The 25,679-nt window shown below is 48.1% G+C and overlaps 1 pseudogene; it reads left to right on the plus strand.

Annotated features, from left to right (window-relative positions):
• Positions 1-23,216: 23,216 nt before the first annotated feature.
• Positions 23,217-25,428, plus strand: LOC120363142 (POU domain, class 5, transcription factor 1-like; annotated as a pseudogene).
• Positions 25,429-25,679: the final 251 nt, after the last annotated feature.

Genomic DNA, 25,679 nt, shown 5'->3' on the forward strand with positions numbered 1-25,679 from the left:
TGCCTCAGCCTCCTAAGTAGCTGGGATTACAGGCACGCGCCACCACGCCCAGCTAGTTTTTTTTGTATTTTTAGTAGAGATGGGGTTTCACTATGTTGACCAGGATGGTCTCGATCTCTCGACCTCGTGATCCACCCGCCTCGGCCTCCCAAAGTGCTGGGATTACAGGCTTGAGCCCCCGCGCCCGGCACTGGAGCCCTTTTAAAGCTGGAAATAGGCTACTTTGCCAAAAGAGCAGTTGAGACAGTGTGAAAAAACATATGACCTCCTAAATTATTAATTTCTTCATATAGTGAGAGTCTGCTTTATGACTGAGTCTAGCACCTGCTTCAGGGATCTGAGAAAAACATGGGCCTGGACCTCACATTCATAAAAAAGGTCCTACATTTGGAAATTTAATTCTGTCTCCAAATGATATTATATCTGCAAGACAAGAGTGCTTATCATATCACTCCATAGTCCTGAACCAGGATCAATCAAGATATATTCAGCTGCTCTAACAGAGAATGAAATTACATGTGCAGGTGGACAGTCACGGCACCTGTAATCCCAGCTACTCGGAGGCTGAGGCAGACGGATCGCTTAGCCTAGGAGTTGTTTGGTCCTTTTTTAAAAAATAAAATAAAACAAGGTCTCACTCTGTCACCCAGGCTGGAGTGCAGTGGCATAACTGCAGTTCACTGCAGCCTTGACCTCCTGGGCTCAAGCAATCCTCCTGCCTTAGCCTCCTGAGTAGATGGGACTATCTATTCCTGCAGCACCTGCATCATCATTTTTGTATTAAAAGCTTTAAGTTAGGGCCAGGCACAGTGGCTCATGCCTGTAATCCCAGTGCTTTGGGAGGCTGAGGCGGGTGGATTACCTGAGGTCAGGAATTCAAGACCAGCCTGACCAACAAGGTGAAACCTCGTCTCTACTAAAAATACGAAAATTAGCCGAACATGGTGTCGGGTGCCTGTAATCCCAGCTACTTGGAAGGCTGAGGCACAAGAATCTCTTGGGCAGTGGAGGTGGAGGTTGTAGTGAGCTGTGACCACGCCATTGCACTCCAGCCTGGGCAACAAGAGCGAAACTCTTTCTCAAAAAGAAAAGCTTTAAGTTGGCAACCTTAAACCTTTAGACTATTCTAGAAACTTTGATACCCTATTTCAATCTCTTTTTTTTGTTTTTTAATAAGAAGCCAGGAGCTAAAAGGAATTGGCTCAGACTTTCCTCAGTTGTGATAGCAAAGAGATGATCTCTGCCCTCTTAGTCAAGTGTGGGACATACATATAAATATATCATGTTAAGCCGGGCGCGGTGGCTCAAGCCTGTAATCCCAGCACTTTGGGAGGCTGAGGCGGGTGGATCACGAGGTCAAGAGATCGAGACCATCCTGGTCAACATGGTGAAACACCGTCTCTACTAAAAATACAAAACATTAGCTGGGCATGGTGGTGCGTGCCTGTAATCCCAGCTACTCAGGAGGCTGAGGCAGGAGAATTGCCTGAATCCAGGAGGCGGAGGTTGTGGTGAGCCGAGATCGCGCCATTGCACTCCAGCCTGGGTAACAAGAGTGAAACTCCATCTCAAAAAAAAAAATAATAATAATAAACTAAATAAATAAATAAATAAATATATCATGTTAAAAGACACACACAAGAGCTGTAGGGGGCCAGGACATGACTTCTTTTCCAGGAGGTAAAAAGAAGCTTGTAAGAAGAGGCAATTCATTCATCTGGGGGAAAAAGCAAGAAAGAACATTCTACACAAAGGAAACAGCTTGAGCTGGGCATGGTGGCTCATGCCTGTAATCCCAGGATTTTGGGAGGCAGAGATGGGAGAATTGCGTGAGGTCAGGAGTTTAAGACCAGCCTGGCCAAACTGACCAAAGCCCACCACTACTAAAAATACAAAAATTAGCTGGGAGCAGTGGCTTACGCCTGTAATCCCAGCGCTTTGGGAGCCCAAGGCAGATGGATCACAAGGTCAGGAGTTCAAGACCAGCCTGGCCAAGATGGTGAAACCCCGTCGCTATTAAAAATGTAAAAAAAATTAGCCAGGCATGGTGGCAGGTGGCTGTAATCCCAGCTACTCAGGAGGCTGAGGCAGAGAATTGTTTGAACCCAGGAAGTGGAGGTTGCAGTGAGCTGAGATCGTACCACTGCACTCCACCTGGGTGACAGAGAGAGACTCTGTTGCAAAAAAAAAAAAAAAAAAAAGGAAAGAAAGAAAAAGAAAAAAAAGAAAAGAAAAGAAAAGAAAAAAAAACACAAAAAAATTAGCCAGCCACAGTGGTGTGCACCTGTAATCCCAGCTACTCAGGACACTGAGGCAGGAGAATCACTTGAACCCGGGAGGCAGAGGTTGCAGTGAGTGGAGATCGCACCACTGGACTCCAGCTTGGTTGACAGAGCAAGACTCTGCCTCAGAAAAAAAAAAAAAAAGGAAACAGCTTGAGCAAAGGCACTGAGTGTTGGAGGTACCCCAGTGTCTTAGTCTGTTTTGTGCTGTTATAACAAAATACCTGAGATTGGGTAACTTATAATGAACAGAAATGTATTTCTCAAAATTCTGGAGGCTGAGAAGGCCAAGCTTAAGGCTTTGGCAGAACCAGTTGTCTGGTGAGGGCTGCTCTCTGCTTCCAACATGGTGCCTTGCTGCAGGGTCCTCTGGAGGGAAGGAACACGGTGGTCTCATGTGGGGGAAGGTAGAAGGGCAAGAGAGCTGGAGGCTGCTGCACCAAGCCTCTTTTATAAGGGCTTTAATCCCATCCATGAAGGAGAAGCCCTCATGGTCTAATCATCTCTTAAAGGTCCCTCCTCTTACTATCACTACAGTAGCCATTAAGTTTCAACACTCGAATTATGGATGGGACACAGTCAAACAATAGCACCTGACAATTCACCTGAACATGGAGTACATATGGGTTTGATGAGTGGCTAGAGATGAGACTGAAGAGGTAGGCTGGGACCAAGCGTTGGAGAGGAAGATGTTTTATTTGAGGTGGTGGGTATGTTAAATTGGTTTTTATCATCAATGTCAAGCTCTTTGTGTGCCTTCTTAAACTGCAGATGAGAAAGCTTAAAAAAAATTTACATTTCCCAGACTTTCTTGCAGTTAGAATTCTGGATAAGAGTTAGCTTTACTCCTTTAATGTGCTAGTACATAATATAACAGCTAGGAGTCAGGTGGGGGCCATTGTTTTGCTGCCTGGGTCCTCACTGCTGTCCAGCACAACCAGGAGGACACTAGCTTTCAGCATAGGCCAATTCTGCTGTTTTGTTCTGGATGCATTTTTTTTTTTTTTTTTTTTTTTTTTGAGCTGGAGCCTCACTCTGTCACCCAGCCTGGAATGCAATGGCATGATCCCGGCTCACTGCAGCCTCCACCTCCTGGGTTCGTGATTCTCCTGCCTCAGCCTCCCGAGTAGCTCGGACACAGGTGAGCATGCCACTGCAGCTGGCTAATTTTTGTATTGTTGGTAGAGATGGCATTTCACCATGTTGGCCAGGCTGGTCTCGAACTCCTGACCTCAGATGATCACCTACCATAACTTTAGGCCTCCCAAAGTTATGGGATTACAGGTGTGAGCCACCACACCCAGTCAAGTTCTGGGCACATTCTTGGAGATCCACCCAGAGCACATTTCCTTAGGTCCTCTGAGATTTTGTGAGCATCAAATCACCTGCATTAAATCCCTTTCTGATGAAAATGGCTAGAATGCCATGTCTTCTGTAACTGAGCCCTGATTAATGCAGAAGGTATGTGGTTTGACTGCCCAGCTGCATTCCAGCTAAAACATGGCTCAAATTCAGGCTCTGGCTCACATTTTGGAGAGCCTGTTATGTCCAAAAGGCAATGTAGACACCCCCACCAGAAAACTCTTAGCCTGCTTCAGGTGAAGAGCTAGACCACTTCTGAGGGCCAGTTAGGGCAAATATAAGCACAACCTTCTCTGTAGGGACACTGCTTCTGTGACACCATTGGTCCTCTCTTCCACATTTAAAGATGAGGATTGTGCCAGGCGCAGTGACTCACGCCTGTAATCCCAACACTTTGGGAGGTTGAGGCAGGTGGATCACGAGGTCAAGAGATCGAGACCATCCTGGTCGACATGGAGAAACCCTGTCTCTATTAAAAATACAAAAAATTAGCCGGGCACGGTGGCTCAAGCCTGTAATCCCAGCACTTTGGGAGGCTGAGGCGGGTGGATCACGAGGTCAAGAGATCGAGACCATCCTGGTCAACATGGTGAAACCCCGTCTCTACTAAAAATACAAAAAACTAGCTGGGCGTGGTGGCGCGAGCCTGTAATCCCAGCTACTCAGGAGGCTGAGGCAGGAGAATTGCCTGAACCCAGGAGGCGGAGGTTGCGGTGAGCCGAGATCGCGCCATTGCACTCCAGCCTGGGTAACAAGAGCGAAACTCAGTCTCAAAAAAAAAAAAAAAATTAGCTGGGCATGGTGGCGCGTGCCTGTAGTTCCAGCTACTCAGGAGGCTGAGGCAGGAGAATTGCCTGAACCCAGGAGGCGGAGGTCGCGGTGAGCCGAGATTGCGCCATTGCACTCCAGCCTGGGTAACAAGAGCGAAACTCCGTCTCAAAAAAAAAAAAAAAAAAAAAGACGAGGATTGTACAATCCTGTTCATGACCCAGATCAAATGTCTGCAACGGTACACCGAATGAATTAAAACACCTGTCAGCACTGAGATTTTAGACCTCTTTCCCTACAAATGAAACTATGGAAATTCAACCAGAGACTGGGGGAGAGGAAGGGTAGTGGTAGAGGATTCAGAAACAAAGAGGAGGAAGTGAATAAAGATGAACATTTTTTATTTTAGTAATCATCTATTTTAAGTAGAGTAGGAAATGATAACCTGTAAAGTAAACCCAGTTTTTCAAGCAGCTTTGCCTTGGGACATGCCTATGTTTAAAACGCACAGCAGGGCCAGGTGTGGTGGCTCACGTCTGTTATCCCAGCACTTTGGGAGGCCAAGGCAGGTGGGTCACGAGGTCAGAAGATCAAGACCATCCTGGCTAACACAGTGAAATCCCGTCTCTACTAAATATACAAAAAATTAGCTGATCATGGTGGCATGTGCCTACAGTCCTAGCTACTCGGGAGGCCGAGGAAGGAGAATCGCTTGAATTCGAGAGACGGGGGTCACAGTGAGCCAAGAGAGCCGAGATCGTGACACTGCACTCTAGCCTAACAACAGAGCAAGACTCTGTTTCAAAAAAAGAAAACAAAAAAAGGCCGGGTGCAGTGGCTCATGTCTGTAATCCCAGGACTTTGGGAGGCCAAGGCAGGCAGATCATGAGGTCAGAAGTTAGAGACTAGCCTGACCAACATGGTGAAACCCTGTATCTACTAAAAACACTAGCTGGGCATGGTGGCACGTACCTGTAATCCCAGCTACTCGGGAGGCTGAGACAGGAAAATCACTTGAACTCGGGAGGCGGAGGTTGAAGTGAGCCAAGATCACGTCACTGCACTCTGGCCTGGGTGACAGAGCAAGACTCCGTGTTAGAAAAAAAAAAAAAAAAAAGCAAAGCAATTAGGGGATATCTTAGATAAGCAATAGTATAATAGAGCTGGCATGAAGGTATAGCACAGATTTGTGCAGTTATCATTCCAATTCCTGACATTTGGAGAATTCACTGCAGAATTACATTGGTCATCATGATAACAGTAGGAGCTGCTTATTTTGCCTCCACTTTAGAATGGAAACTGAGGGTCAGAGGTTGAAATGACCTGTCAGGATCACATGGCTGCTAGTGATTAGTGACAAGGTTGGGATTTGATCCTGGGCAATGTCTTCCTCACTGCCCTCCAACCTCCCACCTCATCTGACTTATCTATAGACCCTGTAGCTACCAGGAACAATATATTTGGAGAAGTGAAAAACTCCTCCAGGCCACTTCCTGGTGGCAGTGGTCATTTGCCAGATCCCAGTTCCCCTCTGGATGGTCTGGTCTGTGACAGAGAGTACTCAGGAAATCTGCCAGGCCCTCTGCCTGGGCCTCCAACCTGGCCGCTTCCTCAATGGTGCAGGCTGGAGGGAAGCAGCTGCCTTCAGGTTCCAGGGCAGAGGGGAGAGATGGGCTGGTTGGGTCTCTGCTGCTTTTTCTTGTGCAGTCTCTGGCCTGCGGTCTACATTCCAGGAAGACAGTACAGAAAGAGCAGCGGGGAGACTGGGCGCGGTGGATCATGCCTGTAATCCCAGCACTTTGGGAGACCAAGGCATGTGGATCACAAGGTCTGGGGTTCAAGACCAGCCTGGCCAACATGGTGAAACGCCATCTCTACTAAAAATACAAAAATTAGCCAGGCATGGTGGCGCATGCCTGTAGTCCCAGCCATTCAGGAGGCTGAGGCAGGAGGATTACTTGAACCCAGGAGGCAGAGGTTGCAGTGAGCTGAAATCATGCCACTGCACTCCAGCCTGGGCAACAGAGTAAGACTCTGTCTCAAAAACAAAACAAAACAAAACAAAACAAGAGCAGTGAGGATGGTACAGGGGGATGGGATGCTGCCTGATGACAGACCAAGAGTTCTTTCTCAAAAGTCAATGGCTCCCTTCTGACATGGCCCCAGGACTCAGGCCAGTGGTATATGAAGCAGCAAACCAGAGATGGATAAGGTCCAAGCCAGCCTTCCGAAGGAGCTAGAGGCCACTGGTGTGCCTGTTGAGCCAGGGGTTTCCATACTTTCCCAGGGTGTGGAATGGGGTACTTCAGAGGCCAGCCAGTTGGGGAGAAGGTCTTCTGGGGGTAGCTGCAGCCCACTGCTCTTGCTCCCACCAAAACAACTTCTATTTTATCTGTTTTAGATACTAAAATGTTTTTGAGAACCATGCCCTAGCATTTTCTAGGCCCTAGATTTGAAGAAATGTTCCCCAAGGCCTCGTTCAGTCACTGGTTCTAAAGATATCCAAGGCAGAAATGGATGGGCTAGAGGAGAGCAATGGTAAGTAGGAAAGAGGGATCTGGAAACTAGGTGAGGGGGAGGAGAGTAGATCCCAGAAGGAAACTTTTACCAAACCCGCTTCCAAAGTGCCTCCTTTTCATTCCCCTACCTAGTTAAAAAACAACGAAGCATGTTGGAGGCCAGGCACAGTGGCTCATGCCTATCATTCCAGCACGTTGGGAGGCTGAGGCAGGTGGATCACATGAGGTCAGGAGTTTGAGACCACCCTAGCCAGCATGGTGAAACCCCAGTTCTACTATAAGTACAAAAATCAGCCGGGCCTGGTGGCAGGTGCCTGTAGTCCCAGCTACTCGGGAGGCTGAGGCAGGAGAATCACTTGAACCTGGGAGGCGGAGGCTGCAGTGAGCTGAGATTGAGCCACTGCACTCCAGCCTAAGTGACAGAGTGAGATTCTGTCTCAAACAAACAAAAAAACCCATGTTGGTCTCAAAGTATGCGTGTACAATTAGTAGTTATGAAATAATAACTTGGGGCTGGCCAGGCACGGTGGCTCAGGCCAGTACTTTGGGAAGTGGAGGCAGGTGGATCACCTGAGGCCAGAAGTTTGAGACCAACCTGGCCAACATGGAGAAACCCCATCTCTACTAAAAATACAAAAATTAGCTGGGTGTGGTGGCATGTGCCTGTAATCCCAACTACCCAGGAGACTGAGGCAGGAGAATCACTGGAACCCTGGTGGCAGAGGCTGCAGTGAGCTGAGATTGCACCACTGCACTCCAACCTGGGTGACAAGAGCAAGACTCTGTCTCAAAATAATAATAATAATAACTGGGCTGGGCACGGTGGCTTACGCCTGTAATCTCAGCACTTTGGGAGGCTGAGATGGGTGGATTACCCGAGGTCAAGAGTTCAACACCAGCCTGATCAACATGGAGAAACCCTCTCTCTACTAAAAATACAAAAATTAGCTGGACATGGTGGCACACACCTGTAGTCCCAGCTACTCAGGAGGTTGAGACGGGAGAATCACTTGAACCCAGGACGGGGAGGGAAGTTGCAGTGAGCTGAGACTGCGCCACTGCACTCCAGCCTGGGCGACAGAGCAAGAATGTTCAAAAAACAACAAAATAAAATAATAATTTTACAGTGGAAAATCTGGTAGACCCCACCTTAACTAAACAATCACATTTAACATTCATATTATTGTGCTAAAGTCACAATCATGAAGGCTGCACCAGTGTCACATGCTTGTAGTCCTAGCTTCTTGGGAGGCTGAGGCAGGAAGAGTGCTTGAGACCAGGGGTTCTAGGCAGTAGTGTACGATAGCCACTGCACTCCAGCCTGGGTAGCACAGTAAAATCCTGTCTGGGTTACTGAATGTTCTCAACACCAAGAAACAATAAATGTTTGATATGCTAGATATGTTTATTACCCTGATCTAATTGCTACACATTCTATGTACAATTATTATGTCACTTTAAAAAATCAAAACAGGCGGGGCGCGGTGGCTTACGCATGTAATTCCAGCACTCTGGGAGGCCAAGGCGGGAAGATTGCCTGAGGTTGGGAGTTTGAGGCCAGCCTGGCCAGCATAGTGGAACCCCGTCTCTACTAGAAATACAAAAAATAGTTGGGCGTGGTGGCAGGTGCCTGTAATCCCAGCTACTGGGGAAGCTGAGGCAGGAGAATCACTTGAACCTGGGAGGCAGAGGTTGCAGTGAGCCAAGAAGGTGCCATTGCATTTCAGCCTGGGCAATAGAGGGAGACTCAAAAAAAACCACAAAAAACAAAAAACAAAAAACAAAAAACAACAACCTAAAAAATCAAAACAACAAAAAAAGTGCTATCATGGATCTCTGATAAGATGCACGGAGAGCCGGGCGCGGTGGCTCAAGCCTGTAATCCCAGCACTTTGGGAGGCCGAGGCGGGTGGATCACAAGGTCGAGAGTTCGAGACCATCCTGGTCGACATGGTGAAACCCCGTCTCTACTAAAAATACAAAAAATCAGCTGGGCATGGTGACGTGTGCCTGTAATCCCAGCTACTCAGGAGGCTGAGGCAGGAGAATTGCCTGAACCCAGGAGGCGGAGGTTGCGGTGAGCCGAGATTGCGCCATTGCACTCCAGCCTGGGTAACAAGAGCGAAACTCAGTCTCAAAAAAAAAAAAAAAAAAGATGCACCGAGAAAGACACACTCTCAAGTAAGTATACTTGCTCAAAATGCATAACCTGGATCTATTAAGAAGGAAACATCAAGTAGACCCAAACTGAGGAAGTCTACAGAATAACTGACTTGTGCTCTTTAAAAATATCAAGATTAGGCCGGGCGCAGTGGCTCACGCCTGTAATCCCAGCACTCTGGGAGGCCGAGGCGGGTGGATCATGAGGTCAAGAGATCGAGACCATCCTGGTCAACATGGTGAAACCCTGTCTCTACTAAAAATACAAAAAATTAGCTGGGCATCGTGGCGCGTGCCTGTAATCCCAGCTACTCAGGAGGCTGAGGCAGGAGAATTGACTCCAGCCTGGGTAACAAGAGTGAAACTCTGTCTCAAAAAAAAACAAAAACAAAAAAACAAAAACAGCCAGGTGCGGTGGCTCAAGCCTGTAATCCCAGCACTTTGGGAGGCCGAGGCGGGTGGATCACGAGGTGAAGAGATCGAGACCATCCTGGTCAACATGGTGAAACCCCGTCTCTACTAAAATACAAAAAAAAATTAGCTGGGCATGGTGGAGTGTGCCTGTAATCCGAGCTACTCAGGAGGCTGAGGCAGGAGAATTGCCTGAACCCAGGAGGCGGAGGTTGTGGTGAGCCGAGATCTCGCCATTGCACTCCAGCCTGGGTAACAAGAGTGAAACTCCGTCTCAAAAAAAAAAAAAAAAAAAAAAAATAGAGAGATAGGATCTCGCTCTGTCACCCAAACTAAAGTGCAGTGATGCAATCATAGCTTACTGCAGGCTCAAACTCCTGGGCTCAAGGATCCACCTGGCTCAGCATCCCCAGTAGCAGGGACCACAGGTATGTGCCACCCTGCCTGGCTTTTTTTTTCAGTAGAGACGAATCTTGCCATGTTGTCCAGGCTAGTTTCTAACTCCTGGACTCAATCCTCCCACCTCACAAAGTTCTGGGATTACAGGTGTGAGCCACCACGCCTACTAAGGGAAAAGTTTTGACCTCTCTTATTATAGTAAGACCTTCAGGCCGGGCGCGGTGGCTCAAGCCTGTAATCCCAGCACTTTGGGAGGCCGAGGCGGGTGGATCACGAGGTCGAGAGATCGAGACCATCCTGGTCAACATGGTGAAACCCCGTCTCTACTAAAAATACAAAAAATTAGCTGGGCATGGCGGCACGTGCCTGTAATCCCAGCTACTCAGGAGGCTGAGGCAGGAGAATTGCCTGAACCCAGGAGGCGGAGGTTGCGGTGAGCCGAGATCGCGCCATTGCACTCCAGCCTGGGTAACAAGAGCGAAACTCCGTCTCAAAAAAAAAAAAAAAAAGACCTTCAATTTTTATGTGAATATATGAATGCTTAGAATAAAACCTTACAAGCTGGCCAGTGGATAAGCAACTTATTGGTCACACTCTTAAAAATGAGAGGCATGCAGCTGGGCACAGTGGTTCATGCCTGTAATCCCAGCACTTTGGGAGGCGGGCAGATCACCTGAGGTCAGGGGTTCAAGACTAGCCTGACAAACATGGAGAAACTCTGTCTCTACTAAAAATATAAAACTAGGCCGGGCGCGGTGGCTCAAGCCTGTAATCCCAGCACTTTGGGAGGCCGAGGCGGGGGATCATGAGGTCAAGAGATTCAGACCATCCTGGCCAACATGGTGAAACTCGTCTCTACTAAAAATACAAAAATTAGCTGGGTGTGGTGGCGTGCGCCTGTAGTCTCAGCTACTCGGGAGGTTGAGGCAGAAGAATTGCTTGAACTCGGGAGGTGGAGGTTGCAGTGAGCCGAGATTGTGCCACTGCACTCCAGCCTGGTGCCTGACAGAGTGAGACTCTTGTCTCCAAAAAAACAAAACAAAACAAAACAAAACAAAACAAAACAAAACAAAACTAGCCAGGTGTGGTGGCACGTGCCTGTATCCCAGCAACTCAGGAGGCTGAGGCAGGAGAATTGCCTGAACCTGGAAGGCAGAGGGTGTCATGAGCTGAGATTGTGCCACTGTACTTCAGCCTGGGTGACAAGAGTGAAACTCTGTCTCAAAAAGGAAAAAAAAAAAAAAAAAAAGAGGAGCCTGCCTCTTCTCTTCCCACTTTACATGGGCTGGGATTAGATGTGGTGGCAACCAGTTTTTAGACTATTTAGGTGATGGCAGCTCCTTACAGGTTACAAAGCAACAAAACAGATGAAACCTGGGTGCCCCATGATTTCTTGAAACAGAACTGTCAAGAAAGCTTACGACCACGTGTGGTGGGTAACGCCTATAATCCCAGCACTTTGGAAGGCCGAGGCAGGCAGATCACCTGCAGTCAGGAAACATGAATAATGTTGGTTAATGAAGTTTTACTGTATTGCTCACATATCTACTTTCCAATTATTTCTTCCAATAGAACCCTGATTAATTCAGGACAACAATGTGCCCAGATAAAGAACTTCATTTCTCCGTGTCCCTTGGAGGGAGAAGTGACCATATAATATGGTTATAGGTAATATAATATGGTTCTAGGCAACGAAATATAGGTGGAAGTTGCTGGGTGGGGCTTCCTGAAAAGTTCATAAGAACAAGGGCTGACTGAGCTGGTGAGTATGGTTTGCCATTTTCTCTTCCCTTCTACCCCGTCTGAATGCGGATGTGATGGAGGTGGCAGCCACCTTATGACCCTGAATTGACAAGAATGAGGATGATATCCACAGGGTAAGGATGACTGAGCAAAGGTACAGAAGTAACATTGGCCCAATGGCTCCATTATGTGATTTTACCTCTCTGGACTTCTCGATTCATGAGAAAATTGAAATCTGTGCTTGGCTAAGGCATTACATATTGAATTTTCTATCAAAAGACAGAAGGGTCAACCAAGTGCAGTGGCTCATGCGTATAACCCCAACACTCTGGGAGGCCAAAGTGGGAGGTTCACTTGAGCCCAGGAGTTTGAGACCAGCCTGGCCAATATGGCAAAACCCCAACTCCACCAAAAATACAAAATTAGCCAGGTGTAGGGGCACATGCTTGTAGTCCCAGCTACTCGAGAGGCTGAGACTAGGGAGGATTGCTTGAGCCCAGGAGGTTGAGGGTGCAGTGAGCCATGACTGCACCACTGCACTCCAACTTAAGTGACAGAGTGAGACCTTGTCTCAAAAAAAAAAAAAAAACCAAAAAACCATGCGGTAGCCACTTCATATTAAAGTATGAAGATGAGCCTCAGAAACAGTGGCTTATAGGCAACTGTGAATGAACAGTGCAGGTGGCTGTTGGCAAAGACGCATCTCTGCAATAGCCTGCAGACCATATCCGCCTCCTGTGGAGGCCTTTTCCCCAATAGAGACAGGAAGCCTGAGGTCCAAGGCTCTGAAGCTGGTGGACCTGCCATCCCTTCAACTTCTCACTGTAGGCTTCCTGTGTTAACTGTCACCCTGCAGTAAACCCCTGCCCCTTGACCAGGGAAACTCTTCTGCCAGAGGGCAGTATTAGTTTTTTTTTTTTTTTTTTTTTGAGACGGAGTTTCGCTCTTGTTGCCCAGGCTGGAGTGCAATGGCACGATCTCGGCTCACCGCAACCTCTGCCTCCTGGGTTCAGGCAATTCTCCTGCCTCAGCCTCCTGAGTAGCTGGGATTACAGGCACACACCACCATGCCCAGCTAATTTTTAGTATTTTTAGTAGAGACGGGGTTTCACCATGTTGACCAGGATGGTCTCGATCTCTTGACCTCGTGATCCACCCGCCTCGGCCTCCCAAAGTGCTGGGATTACAGGCTTGAGCCACCGCGCCCGGCCTTTTTTTTTTTTTTTTGAGACCGAGTTTCGCTCTTGTTACCCAGGCTGGAGTGCAATGGCGCGATCTCGGCTCACCGCAACTTCCGCCTCCTGGGTTCAGGCAATTCTCCTGCCTCAGCCTCCTGAGTAGCTGGAATTGCAGGCACGCGCCACCATGCCCAGCTAATTTTTTTGTATTTTTAGTAGAGACAGGGTTTCACCATGTTGACCAGGATGGTCTCGATCTCTCGACCTCGTGATCCACCCGCCTCGGCCTCCCAAAGTGCTGGGATTACAGGCTTGAGCCACCGCGCCCAGCCGGCAGTATTAGTTCTTTAGCTCTAAGGTTATTACAGAATTAAATACCACTTATTGAGTACCTACTGCATACCCTGCACAAAGTGCTTTACATATATTATTTCTAATTACTATTCTCACAGTGACCCTATGAAAGAGGTTTTGTGATTCTTACCTTAGTTATGCAGAGACTGAAACCAAGAAAAGTTAAGTAGAGCCAGGCACAGTGGCTCACGCCCATAATCCCGACACTCTGAAGGGCCAAGGTGGGTGGGTCACCTGAGGTCACGAGTTCAAGACCTGCCTGGCCAACATGCAGAAACCTCGTCTCTACTGAAAATACAAAAATTAGCCGTGCATGGTGGCACACACCTGTAATCCCAGCTACTTGGCAGGCTGAGGCAGAAGAATTGTTCCAACCCACAAGGCAGAGGTTGCAGTGAGCCAAGATCGCTCCACTGCACTCCAGCCTGAGCGACAGAGTGGATTCCATCTCAAACAACAAGAAAACAACAACAAAAGAAAGGTTAAGTAATTTACTGTGGGCGCCACAGTAAGAATCTAATTTCTTTCCACATGGCGTCTATAAAATGATGAAAATAGTAAGAGCTCTACAGAACTAGCATATTTTTACATCCTCATAAAGTCTCAGAGGCAAAAAGGTACTTCATCAAGCAACTGAGAGATTCCTAAAACAACAGTAGATAATATTTACTGAGCATTTAGTACAGGTAAGTAACTTGGCTAAATAAAAAATAAAGCCGGGCGCGGTGGCTCAAGCCTGTAATCCCAGCACTTTGGGAGGCCGAGGTGGGTGGATCACGAGGTCAAGAGATGGAGACCATCCTGGTCAACAAGGTGAAACCCCGTCTCTACTAAAAATACAAAAATTAGCTGGGCATGGTTGTGCATGCCTGTAATCCCAGCTACTCAGGAGGCTGAGACAGGAGAATTGCCTGAACCCAGGAGGTGGAGTTTGCGGTGAGCTGAGATCGTGCCATTAGACTCCAGCCTGGGTAACAAGAGCGAAACTCTGTCTCAAAAATAAATAAATAAAAAATAAAAAATAAATAAAAAAGGCTGGGCACAGTGGCTCATGCCTGTAATCCAAGCACTTTGGAGGCCAAGATGGGCGGATCACCTGAGGTTGGGAGTTCAAGACCTGCCTGACCAACATGGTGAAACTCTATTAAAAAATAATAATAATTTAAATAAAAAAAATATAAATATATATATAAACAAAGAAAAAAACAAAAAAAAAAGTAACTCGGTTAAACTCTTTTTTTTTTTTTTTTTGAGACGGAGTTTTGCTCTTGTTATCCAGGCTGGAGTGCAATGGCACAATCTCGGCTCATCGCAACCTCCGCCTCCCGGGTTCAGGCAATTCTCCTGCCTCAGCCTCCTGAGTAGCTGGGATTACAGGCATGCACAACCATGCCCAGCTAATTTTTTGTATTTTTAGTAGAGACGGGGTTTCACCATGTTGACCAGGATGGTCTTGATCTCTTGACCTCGTGATCCACCCGCCTCGGCCTCCCAAAGTGCTGGGATTACAGGCTTGAACCACCGCGCCCGGCCTTAAACTCTTAATTACATTAGATATTTAATGCCTTCACCAACCCAGAGTGCTATGTGTAATTATCTCATGTAAAAATGCCTTCTTAGCTGGGAGCCATGGTTCCAGCACTTTGGGAGGCTGAGGCAGGGAGATCATTTGAGGTCAGGAATTAAGAGACCAGCCTGGCCAACCTAAGGAAACCCTATCTCGACTAAAAACACAAAAATTAGGCACTGTGGCTCACACCTGTAATCCCAGCACTTTGAGAGGCTGAGGTGGATGGATCATTTGAGTTCGGGAGTTTGAGACCAACCTGACGAACATGGAGAAACCCTGTCTATACTAAAAATGCAAAATTAGCCAGGCATGGTGGTGCATGTGTGTAATCCCAGCTACTCAGGACGCAGAGACAGGAAAATTGCTTGAACCCGGGAGGCGGAAGTTGTGGTGAGCCAAGATCAAAACATTGCAACTCCGGCCTGGGCAACAAGAGCGAAATTCTGACTCAAAAAAAAAAAAAAAAAAAAAAAAAAAAAATTAGCTGGGTGTGGCCAGGCACAGTGGCTCACGCCTGTAATCCCAGTACTTTGGGAGGTTGAGGTGGGCAGATCATGAGGTCGGGAGTTCGAGACCAGCCTGGCCAATATTGTAAGACCCTGTCTCTACTAAAAATACAAAAATTAGGCCAGGCATGGTAGCTCACGCTGGTAATCCCAGCATTCTGGGAGGCTTAGGTGGGCAGATCACCTGAGGTCAGGAGTTTGAGACCAGCCTGGCCAACATGGCATAACCCTGTCTTACTAAAAAAAAATACAAGGCCCGGCGCGGTGGCTCACACCTATAATCTCAGCACTTTGGGAGGCCGAGGCGGGTGGATCACAAGGTCAAGAGATAGAGACCGCGCGGTGGCTCAAGCCTGTAATCCCAGCACTTTGGGAGGCCGAGGCGGGTGGATCACGAGGTCAAGAGATCGAGACCATCCTGGTCAACACAGTGAAACCTCGTCTCTACTAAAAATACAAAAAATTAGCTGGGCATGGTGTCGCGTGCCTGTAATTCCAGCTACTCAGGAGGCTGAGGCAGGAGAATTGCCTGAACCCAGGAGGTGGAGGTTGCGGTGAGCCGAGATCGCGCCATTGCACTCCAGCCTGGGTAACAAGAGTGAAACTCCGCCTCAAAAAAAAAAAAAAAAAATACAAATATTAGCCCAGAGTGGTGGTAAGAGCTTGTAATCCCAGCTACTCAGGAGGCTGAGGCAGGAGAATCGCTTTAACTTGAGAGGTGGAGGTTGCAGTGAGCCAAGATCGTGCCACTGCACTCCAGGCTGAGCCACACAGTGAGACTCGAGTCTCAAAAAAAAAAAACCACACATACACACACACACACACACACAAACACACACACACGCACGCGCCTCTAGTCCTAGCTACTTGAAAGGCTGAAGCAGAAGAATCACTTAAACCTGGGAGGCAGAGGTTGCAGTGAGCTGACATTGTCACAGTGCACTCCAGTTTGGGCAACAGAGCAACTCCATTTCAAAAAAAAAAATTAGCTGGGCATGATGGCATGGCCTGTAATCCCAGCTACTCAGGAGGCTGAGGCAGGAAAATCCCTCAAATCCGGAAGAGGTAGGCTGTGGTGAGCTGAGATCGTGCCACTGCACTCCAGCCTGGGCAACAAGAGTGAAACTCTGTCTCAGAAAAAAAAAAAAAAGAATGCCCTCTTGTCTGGTGCCTGGCACACTAGTAAAGGCTCAGTATGGTCGTTGCTTTAGGATGGAGGACTAACATTTCTTTCTTTCTTTTTTCAAAAATTATAAATATATATACATATATATATATATATACATATATGTATATATATATATATATATGTATATATATATATATATATTTTTTTTAAGACGGGGTTTCACCATGTTTGTCAGGCTGGTCTTGAACTCCTGATCTCAGGTGATTCGCCCGCCTTGGCCTCCAAAGTGTTTGGATTATAAGCGTGAGCCACCACGCGCGACTATATATATATACGTATATATATATATAGTATATACTATATATATATATACGTATACGTATATATATATAAAAAGATGGGGTTTCACTATGTTGGTCAGGCTGGTCATGAACTCCCGATCTCAGGTGATCTGCCTGCCTTGGCCTCCAAAGTGCTTGGATTACAAACGTGAGCCACCATGCCCGGCCACCACTTCTTTCAAATTCAAATAGGTGACTTCCAAAATCAATGCCAACTCTGAAACTGCTACTACTTACTTTTCAGGCATTGGAAACTCCTTTCTGGATGATTCTAAGGCAGAACTTGCCTCAAACTCTCAATGTTGCCACTGTTTTCTTCTTTGAGATGGAGTTTTGCTCTTGTTGCCCAGGCTAGAGTGCAATGGTTTGATCTTGGTTCACTGCAACTTCCACCTCCCACGTTCAAGTGATTCTCCTGCCTCAGCCTCCCGAGTAGCTAAGATTACAGGCATGCGCTGCCATGGCTGGCTAATTTTGTATTTTCAGTATAAACGGGGTTTCTCCATGGTGGTCAGGGTGGTCTTGAACTCCCGACCTTAGGTGATCCACCTGCCTTGGCTTCCAAAAGTGCTGGCATTAGAGGCCGGAGCCACCGTGCCCGGCCAGCCAGTTTTCAATATTATCCCGAAAAGCCTAAGATAAACCAAAATCAGAAGCCACTATGAGACAGTACATTTTTGTAGTAAAAAGGCATTCATTCGTTCTACAAATAATTAGGTTGAGTATCTCCTGTTTCCAGGCCAAATTTCCTGACACCTCCCCCCTCAACAAAAACTAGCTTTCAAGAGGGCTCAGGCTGTCACAGGGATTGGCATTCTCTGCAGTAAGTACAAGAGTATCGACCTTGAAATTTTTATCATTGCAAAGTGAGTTTAATAAATATGTATCATGTCTTTGTTCCAGCGGAAAAAAGTCTACTTTTTTTTCTATGTGATAGTCTGCCTTTATGATACCCTTATAAAAGAACCTGTCTTTAAGTCATAATTTAGATGTTTACAAAAAATTTAAAATTAACACCTGTCCATGGCACAAAGCTCAGAAGACCCAACGTTCTGAGACGAAAACTGTCTCCTCCCATCCCCATTCCCGGTATCTCCATCCATCCAGTCCCTTCCCGGGCGATCGCTATTACCATTACCGCTATTCTATGCCTACACATTCATAGCTTCATTTATATGGGTCTTCTTGTTTAAAAACACAAAGGCTTACTACACGCTTTCCTGTGCTTTGCTTTCTTTCACTTAATTTATCTCAGAGCTGGTTCCACCTCAGTACATAAACTGCCGCCTTACTCTTTTTTTAAGGGTGGCAGGATAATTACTCTGAAAGATGGCCTCTGATTTATTTCACCAGTTCCTGGTTTTACGGCTCAGGACGCGAAAAAGGAAGTCTGAGTAAGTCGCGCTGAGGTCTCTAGGAATCCCTGAGCTCCCACCTCCCGAAGTGTTAGGACGTAACGTCGCCTCATCGCGCTCCAATGGAGTGCAGTGAAGACGCACACTTGGCCCCGAGGCGGCCCTCACCTCTACCCGCACACAAAGGTGAGTCGCAACCCCGCACGCGGAGACAGGGCCAGCAAGGGGCGGGGACCCTCGGGGCCGCTGCCTCTCGTAGCTCCGTGTGTGTGGGCGCCTCCAGGCGGGCCGCCATCTTATGCTGCGGCCGCCGCCCCCGCCAGGAGACACCTGGCAACTCTGCGGCGGCCATCTTTGACGAGAAACCTGCGCTGCAACCGCTGCGTCAGACCACCGCGTCTCCCAGGGACTGGACGCCTCTCCGCGTTTGGTGAAGCCACAGGGGAACCAGTCATCCTGTCGTCTTGTACGGCAAACTTCCATTGCTGGAGCCGGCATGCTGACGTAATGAGGAAGGCACAAGCCAACACGGCGACTGCGCGCCCTCTGGTGGCCGTGCGGGAGCAGCGGGATTATCTTTGATCTAGCCGGCATTCTACTTCCGGGACCGCTTCCGGGCTGCGAGTGTTGAACGGGGGAGAGGTGGGGCTCCCTTCCTAGGACTAGATCTGAGCATGCGCCATGAGCGATGTGGGGGCGTGGCCTGGCGTGGGGCGTGGTCGGGCGTGGCCGCTGGGTTAGGAACTGGAAAACTGGGAAAGGAGTGCTGTATTTAATAAGGGCCTTGGGCGCTGTGGCTCCCGCCTGTAATCCCAGCACTTTGGGAGGCCGAGGCGGGTGGATCACGAGGTCAAGAGATCGAGACCATCCAGGTCAACATGGTGCAACCCCGTCTCTACTAAAATACAAAAAATTAGCTGGGCATGGTGGCGCGTGCCTGTAATCCCAGCTACTCAGGAGGCTGAGGCAGGAGAATTGCCTGAACCCAGGAGGCGGAGGTTGCGGTGAGCCGAGATCGCGCCATTGCACTCCAGGCTGGGTAACAAGAGCGAAACTCCGTCTCAAAAAAAAAAAAAAAAGAGGTCAAGACCATCCAGGTCAACATGGTGAAACTCCGTCTCTACTAAAAATACAAAAAATTAGCTGGGCGTGGTGGCGCGTACCTGTAATCCCAGCTACTCAGGAGGCTGAGGCAGGAGAATGGCTTGAACCTGGGAGGCGGAGGTGGCAGTAAACCAAGATTATGCCACTGCACTCTAGCTTGGGCGACAGAGTGAGACTCCGTCTCAAAAAAAAAAAAAAAAAAAAAAAAAAAGGCCAGCTGGGCGCTGGTTTACACCTGTAATCTCAGCACTTGAGGCCAAGGTGGTCAGATCACGAGGTCAGGAGTTGGAGACCAGCCTGGCCAAACATGGTGAAACCCTATCTCTACTAAAAATACAAAAATTAGCTGGCTGTGGTGGCTCGTATCTGTAAACCCAGTTACTTGGGAGGCTGAGGCAGGAGAATTGCTTGCACGCAGGAGTTTGCAGTAAGCTGAGACCGCACCACTACACTATCCACTATCAGCCTGGGTGACAGAGCAACCTTCTCAAAAAAAAAACAAAAAAAAAAACGGCCTACCCAGAGGTTGCTGTGAGGTGAGAGAACACCACTGCTCTCCAGCCTGGGTGACAGAGTGAGACTCTGTCTCAAAAAAACCCCAAAAACTAAAAAAAAGGCTTCCTGTGGTCTCACTGGCTCCTCTTTGTTACAGTGCCATTGATACCACGTACAGCGGAGGAACTGAGGTTCACCATTGAGCCTCTCACTTGCCCACTCTGCCAAACGCTGGTAGGGATGTGATTAGAGGCTCCTCTTCTTTCATGAAATGAGATAGCAGTGTCTACTCCAAAAGATGGTTGGAAGGATTAAAACTAGTATTCAGATTACAGTGCTATATTAATAGTGTCCTCTTTTAATAGTAATAATATGGTAGCAGCAGTCACGTAGTCTTTACAGTCACGCAGGTGTGTATGTAGATGGGGTTCTCACTCTATTAACCAGGCTGGTCTCAAACTCCTGGCCTCAGGCTATCCTTGCCCCTCTGCCTCCCTTAGTTCCGGGATTACAGGTGTGAGCCACTGCACTGACCTGCAGTCTTTTTATTTTTATTTTTCGAGACGGAGCTTCACTCTTGTTTCCCAGGCTGGAGTGCAGTGGCGCAATTTTGGCTCACCACAACCTCCATCTCCCGGGTTCAAGGGATTCTTCTGCCTCAGCCTCCCGAGTAGCTGGGATTACAGGCATGCGCCACCATGCCCGCCTGGCTAATTTTGTATATTTCATAGAGATGGGGTTTCTCCATGTTGGTCAGGCTGGTCTCGAACTCCCAACTTCAGGTGATCTGCCCACCTCAGCCTCCCAGAATGCTGGGATTACAGGCATGAGCCACCACGCGGGGCTGCAGTCTTTACTCTCCCTACAACTCTGTGAGGTGGTTAGTGCTAGCATTCCCATTTAACAAATGAGGACAGTGAAGAAAGCAGAAGTATCTTGGCCAAGGTCACAGAATAGCTAATAGCAATTCCCAGGTGGTGTGGAGTGGAAGGCCCTGCCCAAGGTATATTCTGGTTTCTAGAGGTTGCAAAGAAATGGACCACCCATCCGTTCTTGCAGCCTCCTTCTGATCTACAGTGGGACTTGGCAAAGGCAGGCATAGTAAGAAAACAAAGAGAAGAAGGTTGGAAGAAGAGAAGGATTGGGCCTCAGAAAATACGAGAGGACTAGGAAGGATAGAAACAAATATTTTGGCCAGGTGCAGTGGCTCACACCTGCAGTCCCAGCATTTGGGAGGTCATAATGGGTGAATCAATCGAGGTCAGGAGTTTGAGACCAGCCTGGCCAACATGGTGAAACCCCATCTCTACTAAAAATACAAAAAAAAAAAAAAAAAAAATCAGCCGTGCTTAGTGGCGCATGCTTGTAATCCCAGTTACTTAGGAGGCTGATTCAGGAGAATAGCTTGAAGTTGGGAGGTGGAGGTTACAGTGAGCCGAGATTGTGCCATTGCACTACAGCCTGGGTGACAGAACCAGACTCCATCTCATAAAACAAAATAAAACAAAAATTGACCGGGTGTGGAGGTGCGTGCCTGTAATCCCAGCTTCTTTGGAGACTGGGGCAGGAAAGTTGCTTGAACCCAGGAGGTGGAGGTTGCAGTGAGCCGAGATCCTGACACTGTACTCCAACCTGTGTGTTGGAGTACAAACAAACAAAAAAACAAAGAAAGCTTTTGTCCCCATTTCCACCAGAAGTGAAGAAAAGAATGCCTTCTAGCTTGAGGAATGGGAAATGGGCATGGTAGTACTAGACTGCTGCTACTACTAAATACTGCTACTACTGCTATGACATTGCACAATCATATCTACTCATAGAAGGTATTAATTAATCCCAGAAATTCAGGCTGAGATTGGGAAGACTAGGTTTCTTGTCTTTGGGAATATGTTTACTTACCTATACAGGGAGCAATAAATAAGATTCCCAGGCCGGGTGCGGTGGCTCAAGCCTGTAATCCCAGCACTTTGGGAGGCTGAGGCGGGCGGATCATGAGGTTGAGAGATCGAGACCATCTTGGTCAACATGGTGAAACCCCGTCTCTACTAAAAATACAAAAAATTAGCTGGGCATGGTGGCACATGCCTGTAATCCCAGCTACTCAGGAGGCTGAGGCAGGAGAATTGCTTGAACCCAGGAGGTGGAGGTTGCGGTGAGCCGAGATCGTGCCATTGCACTCCAGCCTGGGTAATAAGAGCGAAACTCTGTCTCAAAATAAATAAATAAATAAATAAATTAAAAAAAAAAAAAAAAAAGATTCCCTGTCCTGGCTGCCTAGCCAGGTTATTAGGAGGAAAGAGAGATTTGGTGTCCTGCACTACCGTTCAGAATGGCTCATGATGGGACACTGTGTTTGCAAGGCTGGGGAAAGCCGGCTGTGATACCTACAAGTGAGAGTATACATTTTTACAACTTCAGAGAAGGCAAGCGGCAGTATCTGTTAACCTAACATTAATCCTTTGTACCAATCCTTTGATTAAGCACTTCAGGGCCAAGGAAACTATCTTACATGTGTATTCCCCCATGTGCACAGACAAATGTACAGAGAGATATAGTTTAGAGTTGTTTGAATAGCAAAAGCATGGGAGCAAACTAATTGTTCATAAATAGGGGACTGGCCTGATTTTTGAAAAATGACACGTCAAGCATGAGCAACATGGTGAAACCCTGTGTCTACAAAAAATACAAAAGTAGCTGGGCATGGTGGCATGCATGCACCTGTAGTCCCAGCTACTCCGAGGTTGAGGCAGGAGGATCACTTGAGCTGCAGAGACAGAGGTTGCAGTGAGTCGAGATTGCATTACTGCACTCCAACCTGGGAAACAGAGTGATACACATCTCAAAAACAAAACAAAACAAAACAAAACACATTTGTGTAACAGGAATTCTATGCATCTCCCCCCCAAAAATGTAGTACTCTTGTGCAATAAGCTCCAATATTTAATCACATATAATTATGACTGTGATTGGCTGCAAAGAACAATATAGCCTTCTACAGTGGCTTAAGCAGACAAGGGTTAATCTGTCTCAAGTAATAAGTAGTCTAAGGGCAGGCACATCTGAGTCTCATATGGGGCATGGTGTGTTGTCAGAGACACAGACTCTTGAAAATTTCAAAAACATAGCAGGTCACAGTGGTACATGCCTGTAGTCCCAACTACTCGGAAGGCTGAGGCAGGAGGATCACTTGAGCCCAGGAGTTCCAGGCTGTAATGAGCCAGGATCATGCCTATGAATAGTCACTGCACTTCAGCTTGGGTAACATAGTAAGACCCCATTTTTAAAACAATTTTTTTTTTTTTTTTTTTTGAGACAGAGTTTCGCTCTTGTTATCCAGGCTGGAGTGCAATGGCACGATCTCGGCTCACCGCAATTTCCGCCTCCTGGGTTCAAGCAATTCTCCTGCCTCAGCCTCCTGAGTAGCTGGGATTACAGGCACGTGCCACCATGCCCAGCTAATTTTTGGTATTTTTAGTAGAGACGGGGTTTCACCATGTTGACCAGGATGGTCTCGATCTCTCGACCTCGTGATCCACTCCGCCTCGGCCTCCCAAAGTGCTGGGATTACAAGCTTGAGCCACCGCGCCCGGCCTTTTTTTTTAATTTAAAAACTTTTTGCCTCATTTCACCAGGACCCTGGCTTGGGGAGCCTCCCTCATGGTGGGACTCCTGGCTTTGGATTTCACCTTCTTTCCCCTTCCAAGTGGTGTAGGTAATGGGCCATGGGGGCTGGAGCTGGACTTGGCTAAGCTTCCAAGGCCCTCCTGGAGGGCCAAGAGTTGGGCCAGGCTCTGAGGTGTGGGGGATTCTCCCGTGCCCCGCACCGAATGAGTTCTGTGAGTGATGGGGTACTGTGGGCTTCAGGTTGGAGTGGGACTAGTGCCTCAAGGCAGCTTGCAGATCTTTCAGCCTGAGGGCGAGGCAGGAGGCAGGATGGAAAGCAACCCTGAGGGGCCTCCCCAGAGCCTTACGCTGCCTGTGCTGGAGCCATGAATCTGGAGAAGGAGAAGTAGGAGAAAACCTTGAGGAGTCCCAGGACACCAAAGCTCTGCACTTTGCCAAGCTCCTGAAGCAGAAGAGGATCACCCTGGGCTATATCCAGGCCCAGGTGGGGCTCACCCTGGGGGGTTCTTTTTTTTTTTAATTAAAAAAATTTTTGTTGTTGTTTGTTTTTTTGTTTTTAATTTTTTTGAGATGGAGTTTCGCTCTTGTTACCCAGACTGGAGTGCAATGGCGCGATCTCGGCTCACCGCAACCTCCGCCTCCTGGGTTCAGGCAATTCTCCTGCCTCAGCCTCCCGAGTAGCTGGGATTACAGGCACGTGCCACCATGCCCAGCTAATTTTTTTTTTTGTATTTTTAGTAGAGATGGGGCTTCACCATGTTGATCAGGATGGTCTCAATCTCTTGACCTCGTGATCCACCTGCCTTGGCCTCCCAAAGTGCTGGGATTATAGGCGTGAGCCACCGTGTCCAGCCTTTTTTTTTTTTCCCCCGAGATGGAGTTTCACTGTTGTTACCCAGACTGGAGTGCAATGGCACTGGCACGATCTCGGCTCGCCGCAACCTCCACCTCCTGGGTTCAAGCAATTCTCCTGCCTCAGCCTCCCGAGTAGCTGGGACTACAGGTGTGCGCCACCATGCCCAGCTGATTTTTGTATATTTAGTAGAGACGGGGTTTTACCATGTTGACCAGAATGGTCTTGATCTCTTAACCTCGTGATCCACCTGCCTCGGCCTCCCAAAGTGCGGGTGTGAGCCACTGCACCCGACCTCGCGCCTGGCCTTTTAAAATTATTTTTTGAGACAGGGCCTCCTTCTGTCGCCCAGGCTGGAGTGCAGTGGCATAATCTTGGCTCACCGCAACCTCTGCCTCCCAGGTTCAAGCGATTCTCATGCTTCAGCCTCCCAAGTAGCTGGGATTACAGGCACCTGCCACCACGCCATGTTACAGTCCAGGCTGGTCTTGAACTCCTGACCTCAGGTCATCTGCCCACCTTGGCAAAGTGCTAGGATTACAGGAGTGAGCCACCATGCCCAGCCTCTGGGGGCTCTATTTGGAAAGGTGTTCAGCCAGGTGACCATCTGCTGCTTTGAGGCTCTGCAGCTCAGTTTCAAGAACATGTGTAAGCTGCCACCTTTGCTGCAGAAGTGGGTGGAAGAAGCTGACAACAACAAAGATCTTCAGTAGATCTGTAAAACAGAGACCGTCATGCAGGCCCGAAAGAGATGGTAAACCAGTACCGAGAACTGAGTGGGAGGCAACCTGGAGAACTTGTTCCTGCCGCGCCTGAAACACACTGCAACAGATCTCCAGCTTGGGCTGGAGAGGATGTGGCCCGAGTGTGGTTCTGTAACTGGTGCCAGAAGGGTAAGCGATAAAGCAGTGACTATGCACAATGACAGGATTTTCAGGCCGCTGGGTCTCCCTTCTCAGGGACCCAATGTTCTTTCCTCTGGCCCCAGGGCCCCGGTTTGGCATCCCAGGCTATGAGAGCCCTCACTTCTCTATGCTTCGAGGGGAAGCCTTTCCCCCTATCTCTGTCACCACTCAGATCTTCCATGCATTGGAACTGAGGTGCCTGTTCTTCTGGGAATGGGAATGGGGGACAGGGGAAAGGAAGAAGCTAGGGCAGGAGAACCTGGAGTTTGTGCCAGGGCTTTTGGGCTTAAGTTCTTCATTCGCTAAGGAAGGAACTGGACACACGAAGGGTGGGGGCAGGGGGCTTGGGGGCAACTGGTTGGAGGGAAGATGAGGTTCAATGATGCTTTTGATTTTTTTTTTTTTTTTTTTTTTTGAGACGGAGTTTCGCTCTTGTTACCCAGGCTGGAGTGCAATGGTGCGATCTCGGCTCACTGCAACCTCCGCCTCCTGGGTTCCAGCAATTCTCCTGCCTCAGCCTGCCGAGTAGCTGGGATTACAGGCACGCGCTACCATGCCCAGCTAATTTTTTTGTATTTTTAGTAGAGGCGGGGTTTCACCATGTTGACCAGGATGGTCTTGATC

Source organism: Saimiri boliviensis, chromosome 8, assembly GCF_048565385.1.
Source record: "Saimiri boliviensis isolate mSaiBol1 chromosome 8, mSaiBol1.pri, whole genome shotgun sequence".
NCBI lineage: Eukaryota > Metazoa > Chordata > Mammalia > Primates > Cebidae > Saimiri > Saimiri boliviensis.